The sequence below is a fragment of the Lissotriton vulgaris genome, chromosome 9 (assembly GCF_964263255.1).
Source record: "Lissotriton vulgaris chromosome 9, aLisVul1.2, whole genome shotgun sequence".
Taxonomy (NCBI): Eukaryota; Metazoa; Chordata; class Amphibia; order Caudata; family Salamandridae; genus Lissotriton; species Lissotriton vulgaris.
In genome coordinates, this window is record NC_141697.1 from 200546645 (window position 1) to 200561116 (window position 14472).

Consider the following 14472-nt stretch of genomic DNA (forward strand, 5'->3'; position numbering starts at 1 on the left):
TACCAGTGGTAAAAAGTCCTTACAGGCATATGTTAGCAGTGCAGCACATCATTATATTTTGCTGCAAAAAAATAAATAAGTTTGTTCACAATACATAGCTAGCTGCTGCCAAACAGCTGTTTACAAAAATAAATGAAAATTAGGATAGCCTTAAAATAATTAAAATGTTGCCTGCGATCATGTTACCTCACCTTAGTCTTTTTAAATCTAGAATGAGAAGGTTAGAGCCACATTCGGTGGTGAGCTTTATCCATATAAGAAATTCAGGTTTATGGTCCTATTTTATTGGTCCACAGCAAAGTTATTAACTGTAGCAAAAGGCAGGAAGGGAACATATAATTATAAAATGTAAGAAAGCTTTAGTATTCATGCGAGGCCTGGTGCCTTCACTCAGCTCTTGTTTACGCTGCAAAGAGAGATCTCGAAGGCTTTTTATGCGTACAGCTTTCAGAAATACATTTTTAATGTGATATTTCCACTAGCCATTGCAATGATAATCCTTCTTTGTTAAATGTAGGTAATGGCCTGGGCTCTTGTTGAATAAAATGTCATGTGGCCTTAATCTATATAAAGAAATGTAAATAATTTATGAACAGGGCTCTGTTGACACAGACAGCATTTCAGTTAAATGTATAAGTTGAGAACTCATCTACTTAGCCCAGAAATAGAAAGTGAACAGGATTTTTAATACTGATCGTTTTAACAGAAAAAGGTTCTGCAGCGATTTATTAATTTTTGGTACACAGCATTCTTAATTAAAGCTTTCAGAAAAGTCTTTATGAAGGCAACACCCGCAAAGTCCATTCTGTTACATACATTCTAGTATGAATAGATCAGGTATTCACCTTTAGATAAGTATGATGGCATACCATTCATTTAACAATATATGAGAATGCAGTAACAAGAAATATGATGTGCTTCTAAGCAAGCTGATTATGTGCTGCTGGGTTGAAAAGTCAACATCATATTAGTATAAATCCACCCACAAGGCTCAAGACAGTCGGAAAACACCTCATATATCCCAGTAATATATATTTGCGCAATCTACTGAAAATGTAATTTAAATGGTGCATGATATAGTGGTGTATCACTCTGGTAGTATCCATAAGATGCAGAGCTGCTTGGCATTCAAAGTACATTTTTTGTGTGGTGAAAGGACAGCAGTCAATATAGCATATGTGTCTCCCTAGCATAAGCCGCATTTCATACATATTCCGCTCCACCGAGTGGCAGACAAGGAGAAAGGAGAAGCCATATGAGACTGGAATCAGAGTGTGAGCTAGCAACAAACAAGCATTGGCAACGACAACCGGTCTTGGCAATGCAAGAATTATTGACTTTTGTCAATGTCAATGTGCTTCAGATAGTTAGTGTTCTCCAGTCAGATGCTGCACCCAAGTGCCTGCAGCTGATGCACCGTTACGTCTTTGTGCAACAACGAGTCTACGTAAACAAGGCATCCCAATATGAAGCTGGTATATATATATATATATATATATATATATATATATATATATATATATATATTACCTACTGGCGGTCGCCAGTAGGTAGTTATAGTTAGGATTTTTTTCAATGTTAAATCTGAAAATTCTATTTGGAATAACTTTGGCGCCGGTTGACGAATCTGCCTGAAAATTTCCTCAAAATGGCCTCGCGGCGTTCCGGTCCTTCCCTGAAAGTTTGGGGGGGATTCGTCAAGCGGGGGCCGAGATAAAAGGGGGGTCCCAAAACGCGTTTTCCCCATGTTAATTTCCATAGGGCGGTCGATTTCACTTTTAGCCCGAACGGCTGAATGGATTTCCACCAAACTTGGCAAAATTGTAGGGACTGGTAGCCCGATGTGCCTTTGCTATGTCTCAAGATATGTGCTCCAGTGGATTTTGAGTAATTAAGGTTCAAAAAAATATATATATCTATAGCAGCGCTCCGGTAAGCGCACCGGTACGCGCACCGGGCGCGTCACGCGACTTGCGCGCAGAAAGCTGATTGGCTCTGGGGTGTCTGTAAACATTCTAAACAGTCCGGAGCGGCCGCCATCTTGTGTCTCGGTAGGATCGAGACACAAGAGGTGGCCAAAACAAAGGGGGAAATAACCATAAGGGGGCAGAGTAGACCCCCCTTGACCCCCTAGGTTTGATGTGGGGGCCATAAAAGGGCCCCACGGGGCAAAAAAAAAATTAAAAAAAATTTTGATTTTCGCGGGGTGAGCGCCCGGTACGCGCACCGGTAAGCGTACCGGGGAGTGTACCATGGGGAAAAAGAATGACAGTTTTAAAAGTAGCTGATTAGAAAAAAAAATGTTTAGTTGTTTTTTTTATATATACACATACATATATATAAATGCATATGCACATATATATATGCATATATGTCTATATGTGTGCGTGTAGAGAGAGGTAGAGAGGTAGAGGTGTAGAGGTAGAGAGGTAGAGAGGTAGAGAGTAGAGAGTGAGTAATAGAGAGTAGAGAGTGAGTAGTAGAGAGTAGTAGAGAGCAGTAGAGAGAGTAGCAGAGTGAGTAGTAGAGAGTAGTAGAGTGAATAGTAGAGTGAGTAGTAGAGAGTAGTAGAGAGTGAGTAGTAGAGACTGAGTAGTAGAGAGTAGTAGAGAGTAAGTAGTAGAGTGAGTAGTAGAGAGCAGTAGAGAGTGAGTAGTAGAGAGTGGGAGAGAGTAAGTAGTAGAGAGTAGTGGAGAATATTCCAAAGTTTGGCACAGCACCACTTTCACAATGAGTCCAATCAAATCATATCACTTAGAGTACTTATTGAAGCGCTGAATCTTGGTGTATATTCAAATGCTTTTATTTTCCTTAAGTTTATGTACCACAGCCAGCCGAAACGTTTCGTTCTGTACAACAGAACTTCTTCAGGGCGTTCTTATTTCCTTCAAGTTATGTCGGTATCCCGTTGTCATATAACTAGATATTTCTTCCAAATGTTAGACGAGACATAAGTATATTCTTATTAAAAGTGACTAGGTATCAATTTTACCCACACAATTCGGGCAGACTTGAGTAATTTATAGCATCCTCAAAGTCAGTCTTTCAAAAATTCCAAAGTATAGGACATGATAATCCAAATCCAAATATTTCTCAAGAAAAGTCATTTACAATCGTTCGGAATATCGGTGTTTGGGCAGATATGATCCAGGGACCCCTAGTATGCAAGGGGAATTAGTCCCCCCTCTGCAAAGGCGCCAGTGGCCTGCATTGCAGAGAGGTGTAACAAGGGTGTGGCCTCATTACACTTCTCTGCAATGCAGCTCCCTCGCGCATACTGGAGGCTCCTGGTGGACTAGTTGACCCCAGGGACCCCCAGTATGCAAGGGGAATTAGTTCCCCCTCTGCAAACGCGGCAGTGGGCTGCGTTGCAGAGAGGTGTAACAAGGGGCATAGTCTCATTACACCTCTGCAATGCAGCCCCAGGCGCATACTGGAGGTTCCAGGTGGGCTAATTGGCCCCCAGGGGCCCCCAGTATGCAAGGGGAATTAGTTTCCCCTCTTCAAACATGCTCGGGGGCTGCGTTGCAGAGAGGTGTAAAAAGGGTTGTGGCTTCATTACACCTCTCTGCAATGCAGTCCCCTGGCGCATACTGGAGATTCCTGGTGGGCTTTCAGGTCTTATATAGTTAGGAATTAGCATTAAAAAAACCTTTGAAATTCACTGAAAAAACCACAGGTTTCACACCAGTTATAGTTAGGAATTAGCATTTAAAAAACCTTTGAAATTCACTGAAAAAACCATAGGTTTCACACCAGTTATAGTTAGGAATTAGCATTTAAAAAACCTATTAAATTCACTGACAAAACCAGTTATAGTTAGCTGGAAATTTTACTGATATAAAACCAATGAAATTCCACGTTATAGTTAGTTGGACTCACTATAACTTGCGTGTGCAATGCACTGCTGATGACGTCACATATTACATCACTCATGACATGGTCAGTGACATCACTCATGACATCACTGATGACACCATCCAGTGAATATGTGTCTTTCTGAAAAATAAATATTAGTGAGTAATGTTTAAATATTTAAATATATATATTATTGTTTCACTTTGTGTATAAGTGGCTACATGTGTTGGTAAGTAGTTACATGCGTATGTATATGGGTTATTAGATGTTTCTCTTAGTATCAGTATGAGTGTCTATATGGTTTGGTGGGGGTATTACTTAGCACATAGATGCATGAGTGACTGACTCGCTGTTTGTATGTGTTTTGAAGACAGCATATGTGCAGGACTGTATGGATGGATGAGTGTGTATATGTGTTTGTTAGTGAGTGAATGACTGTCTCACTAGTGTCTTTATCAGTAACTACATATGTTTTAATCTAGTATATGTGAATATTGATGTATATAAGTGAGTATATGTGAGAGTAAGAGATTGTAAGAGTTCCTGTTTAAATAAGTATGTGTTTCTATAAGTGATTGTTTAAGAGAATAAATATGTGTAATTTTCAATACAAGTAAGGTGGAAGTGTGTGTATAACTCTATATTCAAATAAATGGATGTTCAATAGTTTATTTGCACGTGTGAGTATGTGTGTGAGTAACTTTTGGATGACTGTCGGTGTGTAACAGGATGTATAGGTGTATCACTTCATATGATGAGTGAGTATATGTATGAGTGACTATATAGAACTGTTGGTGAATGACTGGATGTGCATATAGATGGTGGAATTACTGAATTGCTTGTTGTAACTGATATGGGTATCTCCATTTTTTTTAAATTTCAGTTTCTATTTTTGAATATGTGTTTCAAGGGTTACATTACAGTGAAAGGAGGTCTGTCACTATGTCACAAGGATGGTGTCATCAGTGATGTCATGAGTGATGTCACTGACCATGTCATGAGTGATGTAATATGTGACGTCATCAGCAGTGCATTGCACACGCAAGTTATAGTGAGTCCAACTAACTATAACGTGGAATTTCATTGGTTTTATATCAGTAAAATTTCCAGCTAACTATAACTGGTTTTGTCAGTGAATATATATATATATATATATATATATATGTATATATATATATATATATATATATATATTCACTGAAAAAACCATAGGTTTCACACATGTTATAGTTAGCGTGACATTTCACTCATACAAAGCCATTGAAATTCCTCGTTATAGTTGGTTCAGCTAACTATAACTGGCGCGCCCGCAATGCACTGCTGATGACGTCACATTTTACATCACTCATGACATGGTCAGTGACATCACTCATGACATCACTGATGACATCTCAAATGACATCACTAACGACATCATCCAGTGAATGTGTGTCTTTCTGAAAAATAAATATTTTTTATATAAGTATATCTAAAGGTCGATGGAAGAATAAATGGGTAAATTAGTGTCTAAATGGATTTTTTTTTAATTGATTGTATAACTGACTTATTAAGTGTATCTTACTGAATACATGTATTAACAAGTAATGTTTAAATATTTAAATATCTGTATCAGTGTCTCACTTTGTGTATAAGTGGCAGCATGGGCTGGTGAGTAGCTATATGAGTGTGTATATGGGTTATTAGTTTGTTTTTTGAGTATCAGTATGAATGTCTGTATGGTTCAGTGGGGGATATTGCTTAGTGTATAGATGCATGAATGAGTGACTCACTGTTTGGATGTGTTTTAAAGACAGCATGTGTGCAGGACTGAATGGGTGGATGAGTGTGTGTATGGGTGTGTTAGTGAGTGAATGACTGTCTCAATAGTGTCTTTATGAGTAACTACATATGTTTTAAACTAGTATATGTGAGTATTGATGTATATAAGTGTGTATATGTGAGAGTGAGAGTTTAAAAGAGTTCCTGTATAAATAAGTATGTGTTTCTATAATTGATTGTTTAAGAGAGTAAGTATGTGTATGTTTCTGTAGAAGTAACTGGTATTGGTATCTCCATTTTTTTGAAAATTGTAGTTTCTATTTTTAAATGTGTGTCTCAAAGTTTATATTAGGGTGAGAGGAGGTCTGCCACTCTTTCACAAGGATGATGTAATCAGTGATGTCATCAGTAATGTCATTTGAGATGTCATCAGTGATGTCTTGAGTGATGTCACTGACCATGTCATGAGTGATGTAATATGTGACGTCATCAGCAGTGCATTGGGGTCCGCGAGTTATAGTTAGCTGAACTAACTATAACGGGGGAATTTCAATGATTTTGTATAAGTGAAATGTCACGCTAACTATAACATGTGTGAAACCTATGGTTTTTTCTGTGAATTTCAAAGTTTTTGTAAATGCTAATTGTTACATGTATTAATTCTTACATTTCTTTCTTTTTATACTTTTTTCTTCATTTTTATAATAAATGTTTACATATTAATATTTTTATAATATAAAATAATAACAAAACGATTTTTTTTTTTATTAATTATTATTTTTTTAATATAAAATTTTATATAATTCCTTTTTTTATTTTTTGTTCGGATAATCGCACCATGCACGTACGGTAATCGCACCGTCCTTTGTACAGTAAGCCGTAATCAGCGCGTACACGCGCATACGTCACAAATACGTTTTGACGTTACGCGGCAAATCAGTGCTTCCGTGTGACGTCATTTACGTTTGTACGACGCACCATGCGCGTACCCAACGAAAGTTTTATAATGTTTAAAACAATATATCTATGTATGTATTGTAAATTTTAAAGGTAGACATTATCTGGGATAATGATGAAAATTGTTTTTTTTAATTTTAATAAGCGTATATTACTTTTCAAAGCAATTACGCACATCGCGACGGTACGTCGTACGTACTCGCACCGTAACAGCAGCTTAAGTGCAGCGTAAGAGCTCCGTAAGCGCACTGTAAGAGTATGTACAGCCATGTGACTTTAAAAGAAGAAATTCCATTGGTTTCATAACATTTCCAACTCCAACTGTTGAAAGACCCCTCCCATTTTGATCATTCTACTTGGACTTTCCGAGGAGCAGGAGCTTTTCTTGGGAGCTGAAGTCCTTTAGAACAATTATTTATCATCAATATGGCTGGTCTTCCTCAAACACCTTCTTACCATTCATCTGATGATAATGAATTTTTGAATGAGCCTCTCCAGAAAAAGAAGAAGGAAGCCTTTATATGGACATTTTTCACTTTTCCAGAGGGACAAAAAACAGGTGAATGCACCTAAGGTCACGTGTAAAATCAGCGACGTGACATTATCCATAGGTGAACCATCAAAAAAGTACTCTTTCAGTACTGCAAGTATGGACTGTCAAGTCAAAAACTTGCATCCCAACATTTATGCAAGGGAGGCAATGCGCAGCCTACAGGAGAATCCTCCACCTGCAGTAGCTAGCACCTCAAGTGCACCACCACGTCCTGGAAGCAGTCCAAATCCTATTATTGTTCCTCAGTTTTCTGAGCTCACTTTCCACTGCAAACATTGCAAAGAAATGTTTTGCTATGGTAAGCAGTCTGTGGACCTTATTGTGAAGAGGCAGGAGCAGCACCGTTGCCCTAGGAATATTTTTTTCTTTACTTTTTTGTTCCTGGTGCACAGTTTTTTGGTTTCAAAAGTTAAATTTTTCTGGTTAAAAAAGAAAAACTTGATGAAAAAACTACAAAAAAATATAATACAACAAAGACAAAAAAACCTGTTCTTTTCAGAACTACCTCTACTGGTCAAAAAAAAGAACTATATTTCTATGTTAGTCTGTAAAAGTTTGTCAGAAAGAATGTGTAGTTCATAAATGAATGAATGAATACATTAGTAGTGTATGGTGAATGTGAAAGTGCAGAACTATAAGGATGTGCTACATCATAAATCTATAAGGTGTTTACCTATAGTATACTGTAGTACATCCCAAGCACTTGAATGTAACATATGCATATAAATATGTTACAAGTCTATGCTTCAATTTGCACTTTTGGTGAAACTGCCTGGATGAATTTGTATGTATTAGGGGCGGTTTTACAACCTCCTTGTGCCTCTTTTACACAACCGTTGCATCACATTTATGATGCAGCGGTGTTGCAAAAGATGTGCCATAATGTATGGTATTTACAATGTGACGTAATTGGAAGGTGTGTCACATTGTAAAGCCCTGCGCCAGCAGAAGGCTTTCATGCGCAGGTGGGGGGTGTTCTGGTGCAGGAACGCCTCCTAAAAGTGACTAAGTGAAATCTAAAAGATTTGATTCAGTCACTTTTGGGCTTATACTGCATCAAACCCTGCACCTGTTTGAAGCAGGTGTAAGGATTGACACAGCATTATGAGCATAGGGCCCAAACAGCATTCCTGGAGCTGCATTGCGCTTCCAATGCAAGTCAAGCAATGCACCATCTTCACAGCACAGATACATCACATATCTGTGCCATTTTTGCCTCATAGTGCACTACATTGTAAATACGATGCATCCACGGTGGTGATGTCACAGTCCACAATAACTGTCATATCTCTGCGGATATACCACTTATTGTACAACTACTAATTACTGTTCTGAAATAGTGAATGCCTTACTACACACTGATCAATGAGTCACTAGAAAACTATACCAAGAGTAACAGAGTGTTTGGTGGAAGTGAAAAGATAGAAACGGTGAAATTTAACATAAATAAGGCAAATATGCAGGCACATAGAACAGTGTATTCACAGTCTGTAGGGGATTGAAACACTCTATGCCCTAAGGCCCACTTTGTAGCATGAATACTTGACTACTGACATAGGCCTCATTTATGAGATTTTGCCGTAGAAAAGTGCATCAGGCCTTCCTACTACGCTTCCCTATGGCAAAAGAAAAAGGCAGGAATGTGCCATATCTATAAGACACAGCGCATTCCTATCCTTTTCCCTTGCACCAGCGCACAATGGTCTGCCTGCACCAATGCAGGAACCTTTTCACAATGGTGCAAGGCTGCCTGCGTTGCAAGGATGATTATTTTTGTACAGGTAGGGAAACCTTTCTGTAGAAAAATATTCACAGGAGACTTTTCCTTTTTCTACGTGTGCTGCAGAAAGCAGCACATATAGAAAAAGAAAAAATGAAGAGAAATAAAACTATTTTTCCCTGTTGCACCTTCTTTATGCCTCTCCTGGGGAGGCATACATTTTTGGCAGTGCCTCAGATTTACGATTTTCATAAATGTGGGGCAGTGTCAAAAGGCCATGGGTGTTGCTGGGAACACCCCCAGCAACACCCATTGCACACCCCTTTTACGCAGAACACTGCATTAAAGGGGCTGATATTTATCAGGCAACAGTACACCAAAAAAAGTGCCTTAGTGCTGCCTGATAAATATCATGCTGACAGCTGTGCCACGGAACATCACAAAAAGTGACGTTCCAATGGCGCAAGAAGTCTCATAAATGAGGTTGTGAATGATTACAATTCTGCAAGGAGAGTGTCTGGGTGAAACAGTGTTTGCTGCAAGTGTAAGGAGAGAGACTAGGGAATTGAAGGTATAAAACACAAATTTGCTGATACAAAGAACAGTGCATGCACAGTCAAAAGGGGTTTGAAACAGTCCATACCCTAAGCCCACTTTACCTCATAAACACTTTCATAGACACTTTTGGGCTTATGCTGCATCAAAACCCTGCACCTGCTTAAAGCAGGTGTGAGAATTGACACAGCATTATGAGCATAGGGCCCCAACATCATTGCTGGAGCTGCATTGCACTTGCAACACAAGTCAAGCAATGTGCCATCTTCACAGCACAGATACATCACATATCTGTACCGTTTTTGCCCCATAGTGCAACACCTTGTAAATGCAGTGCATCCATGGTGGTGATGTTACACTGCACAATAACTGGCATATGTATGGGGATCTACCACTTATTGTACATCTACTGATTAGTGTTTTAATGTAGTGAATACCTAAGTACACAATGATCCATGAGTCACTATAAAAGTATACAAAGACTGACAGAGTGTTTGGTAGAAGTGTAAGGATAGAGACTGTGGAATTCAACATATAAAAGGCAAATTTGAAGGTGCATAGAACAGTGTGTGCATAGTCTATAGGGGTTTGAAGAACTCCTTGCCCTTTGGCCCAGCAGGATTTCCTGCTGCACTTCCCTACGGTAAATGAAAAAGAGTAGAATGTGCCATATCTATAGGATACGGCACATGCCTCTCCTTTTTCCCTGCACCATAACTCAATGGTGTGCCTGTGTCAACGCAGGCACCTTTGCACAATAGTGCAAGGGTGCCTGTGTTGCAGGGATAATTATTTTTGTTCTGCAAGGGAAACCTCGTTGTACAAAATTAATCACAAGAGACTTTTCTTTTTTCTATATGTGCTGCAGAATGCAGAAAACATAGAAAAATGAGAAACAAACAGAAATAAAACTATTTTTCATTGTTGTGCCTTCCTCACACCTCCTCTGGGAGGTGTAAGCTTTTGTTACTGCCTCAAATTTACAATTTCTCGTAAATCTGGGGCAGTGTCAAAAATCTATAGGTGTTGCTGTGAATGCTCCCAGCAACACCCATTGCATGCCCCTTTAACGCAGAACACTATGTTAAAGGGGCTGATATTTATCATTTAGCAGTATGCCAAAAAAAATTGAGTTATTTGTGCCTGATAAATATCACGTAGAAAGCTGTGCCATGGAACATCACAAAAAGTGACGCTCCGATGGCACAAATAGCCTCATGAAACAGTAGAATGAGAGTTTTTGCTGAAAGTCTAATGATACAGACTGGGGAATTCAAAGTATAAAGGACTAGTTTGTAGGTACATAGAAGACTGCATACATAGTCTATACAGGTTTAAAGCAGTCCATGACCTAAGGCAGAGCTTTCCATACTGTGTGTCCCGACACAGTACTGTGTCGCCTTCAAATAGTGGGTATGTCGCAATCACTTAGCTCATAATGACTGCTAATTAAGAGGAATTCTTCGACACTCTGCTGTATGATCTTTGAAACACCTGTGAAGTGCAGCAGTGCTAACAGCTCTCATGTCCAGGCTAGTCAAAGGGAAATGCCGCCTGTCTATCAGCTACAAAAAAAAGCACACTAAAGGTTTTCAGTGTTAATCGGGGCTCTGCAATTCCTTTTGTGGAAATTCTTTCGGTGTATTGAAGTTGCAGAACAAAGCCTTAACCTTGGCCTCAGCGGCCAGGGCACAGTGAAGCCACGGAAGCTCTTTGCAGAGAAGCTGGATATAGAGTATGCATGGCAAGTTAAAAATGTGCGTCCATGCGTTCATAGTTTATCGTCACTTTTGGTGCACGCCAGAGCTATTCTGCATAGAACCATTCCAGAGACATAAAAACGGCGGCTCTGTGAAAATTCAGCAGCCTAAACAACCGCGGCCCCTTTAAAAGAAGTATAAACGCCCTCAGCGTCAACACGCTTGGCACCCAGTGTGAGGAAACGGATGCCGGCGAACAGGAGAGGATAGTCCTGCTTCCAAAATGGATGGAAGAATTGCAGCCCACTTGAAAAAACAGGCCAGCAGAGCACGCAGTTGCAGCGGCCAACATTAACGATAAGCACCGCCTGGGGAACCAGTAAATATATTCTCAAAGAAAACCGAGCGCCGAAGATCGTCCGGCGTCCGGGAGACAGAGAGAGTGAGTGACACAGACGGAGAGAGAGGTAGAGAGCAAAAGAGAGGAAGGTAAACAGAGACAGAGAGAGAGACGAAGGGAGACAGAAAGAGACAGAGAGAGAGGGAGGGAGAGAGAGAGAGACAGAGAGAGGGAGGGAGACGGAGATAAAGACAGAGACAGACAGATAGAGACAGGGAAAGGGGCAGAGAGATAGAGGCAGAGACAGACAGAGACAGAGATACAGAAAGGGAGACAGAAGGAGGAAGACAGGGACCGACAGAGACGAAGATAGATGGTGACAGACAAAAGAAGGGTAACAGACAGAGAGAGGCATACAGAGAAAGAGGGAAACCGTGGGAGACAAACAGAAAGGGAGAGTGAGGGTGACAGAGGGAGGGTGACAAAGGAATATAGACCTGGAAATAAAAGCTATAAAACACAACTTTGCTAGTGCATAGAAGAGTGCATACATAATCTATAGAGCTTTGAAGCAGTCAATGTCCTAAGGCCTACTTTGCACCATGAGTACTTGTATACTACCTGAATAATTATAATTCTACAAGAAGAGTCTCTCAAACCATTTTTAATTTTAAATCATAAATTTATTCCTGTAACATTTCGTAATTTAATCGAGCTTCTAACATCATTTCGTCTGAAACTTCATTTTCTTCATTATAACTTTCAAAAGTCTTTTCATGTAACTCGATGTCCTCTAAAGCTTCAATAAAATCCTCATCCATTGTTTTATCGAAGAAATCGCAGCGATATTTCCATCTTCATTTTTACAATCAATAAAAGGTACATTTAGCTCCTCTATCAAAGTGTTAGAAAGTTCAATACTTTCTTCTACATAGTTCTGCTCTTCTTCCATAGTGATTTTTTTAAAGGTTGTTGTTCCTTGTAGAAAAACATAAACAATTAATTTTATGGTTTTTCCTATTACTTAGTACAAAACTAGCTTTATCAACTAATTTTCCCTTTAAAAAATATTTTACAAATACCATTGTCAACTACTTTATAAGACCATATTAATAAAATTGCTTATATGATTTTTTAGTTATAAAATGTTATTACATTTTCAAACCAGTCACTCCTTATCACTGTAGGAAAAAACTAAGGCTATTATAATACAATGCAGTACTAAAAAAAGTAGAGAATATCTATTCACCTTACAGTTCCAAAGTAGTTGATGTGTTGTAGTTAAATACAAAAATTATTAAAAGATACAAATCGTCTTTACAAACTTATTTACACCATGGACATTCTCTTACTTCAGCCCTGTAGAAGTACATCCCATCAATCATTTTTAACAGTTAGTTATGCTTACCTTCAAAATAATAAATAAAAAAAATAAAAAATATTATACATTTAGTATCTGTAAAAGAAACAAAAAAAAATACAGTTACAATTTATCTTTTATAAACACAAAATCATTTGTAAAGCATTTCAGATGCCTTTTTTGCTGTTCTCAGAATATATTGAAATTCACTACAAACAGTGAGTTCAATACTTTTCATCACATAACAGCAGGCAAAAAAAGACAATCAAGAAGATTATATAAAAAACAAACAAACAACAATCTCAATAACAATCTTAAAGGTTTTTTTCTAAAACCAATTTCTTACGTAACTATGAGGTATGGCAAACAATCTTGAAAAAACAAAACACCATCATCAATTTTCTTCCATTATAAAATAATATTACTTACAAATATATGCAGTCAAAATTTACAACAAAAAGTCATTAAGAGTTTCACGTACTTTTCCCCATGGCCAAATATTATATGTGAAATTCTTAGTTCAAAAGTTGTTCAAAAGAAACTCTGAGCGTCTGCCTCCCAGCCTTCAGATCCAAAACCACCGACATCATTTGCCCCGTCTTCCACTGCTCATTCTTCAGTCCAACGCTATTCAACATCTCCATGGCCACCCTTACACAAATGGCCCACCAACTCAACCACAACATTATCTCCTACATCGACGACACCCAGCTCATCCTCTTCCTCACCAAGGAGCCACATACCACAAAAAACAACTTCCACAAAACAATTAAGGACATCACCAAGTGGATATGGAGCAGCTCTTTAAACATGAATTCACACAACATGAAGATATTGATCCTCAAACTCACCCCCTTAGCTTCAGATAACTCCTGCTGGTCAACTACACTGGGAACAGTGCCAACACCTACTGACCATGTACACAACCTACGATTCATATTGAACTCTTCCCTCTACAAGTGTAAACAAGTCTACAGCATTTCCTCATACTGCTATAACACCCTCCACATTCTCCACAACATTTACAAGTACATCCTAAAGATAACAAGAAGAAACAGACTACACTGTGGCAACACACTCTACACAATAATTACAGCCAAATACCTATAACGGCTACAACCAATCCAAAGGACCTCCACCTGATTGATCTTCAATGTCCCCTGCTACAGCCACATCACCCACAACATGATACACCTATTCTGCCTCAACATCAACAAGAGGATTACCTTCAAGCTCCTTACCCTCAGTTACAAAATACTCTACAACACCAGATGAATCCACCTTAACAGCAGTAATCCTGAAAGGCCAAATTATGATCTTAACATTTTGGCTTTAAAAATATTAGGTAAGAATTTGGTAACTCTTTAGGCAAACGTTGCTTAAAAACTAATTGAGTATAATTACAATGTATCCAACCTGTCAGACATTTTAAATAAACAGTGTAATATCCAGATGTTGTAGAAGGTCCAGCAGGAAAAATAATTACAACAGCTACAAAAGTTCTTCGTGATATTGAAACTTGACCAGCTACAACATTTTTAATTAAAGTTTCCAATTTTCTTCCATCAGCTCTACAACATTGCAGCATTAAAATAACATACTGTCCATATCTTTGTATAAATAATGTTGATGACATTTCTAATTTACATTGGCTACACTCCATGTTTTGAT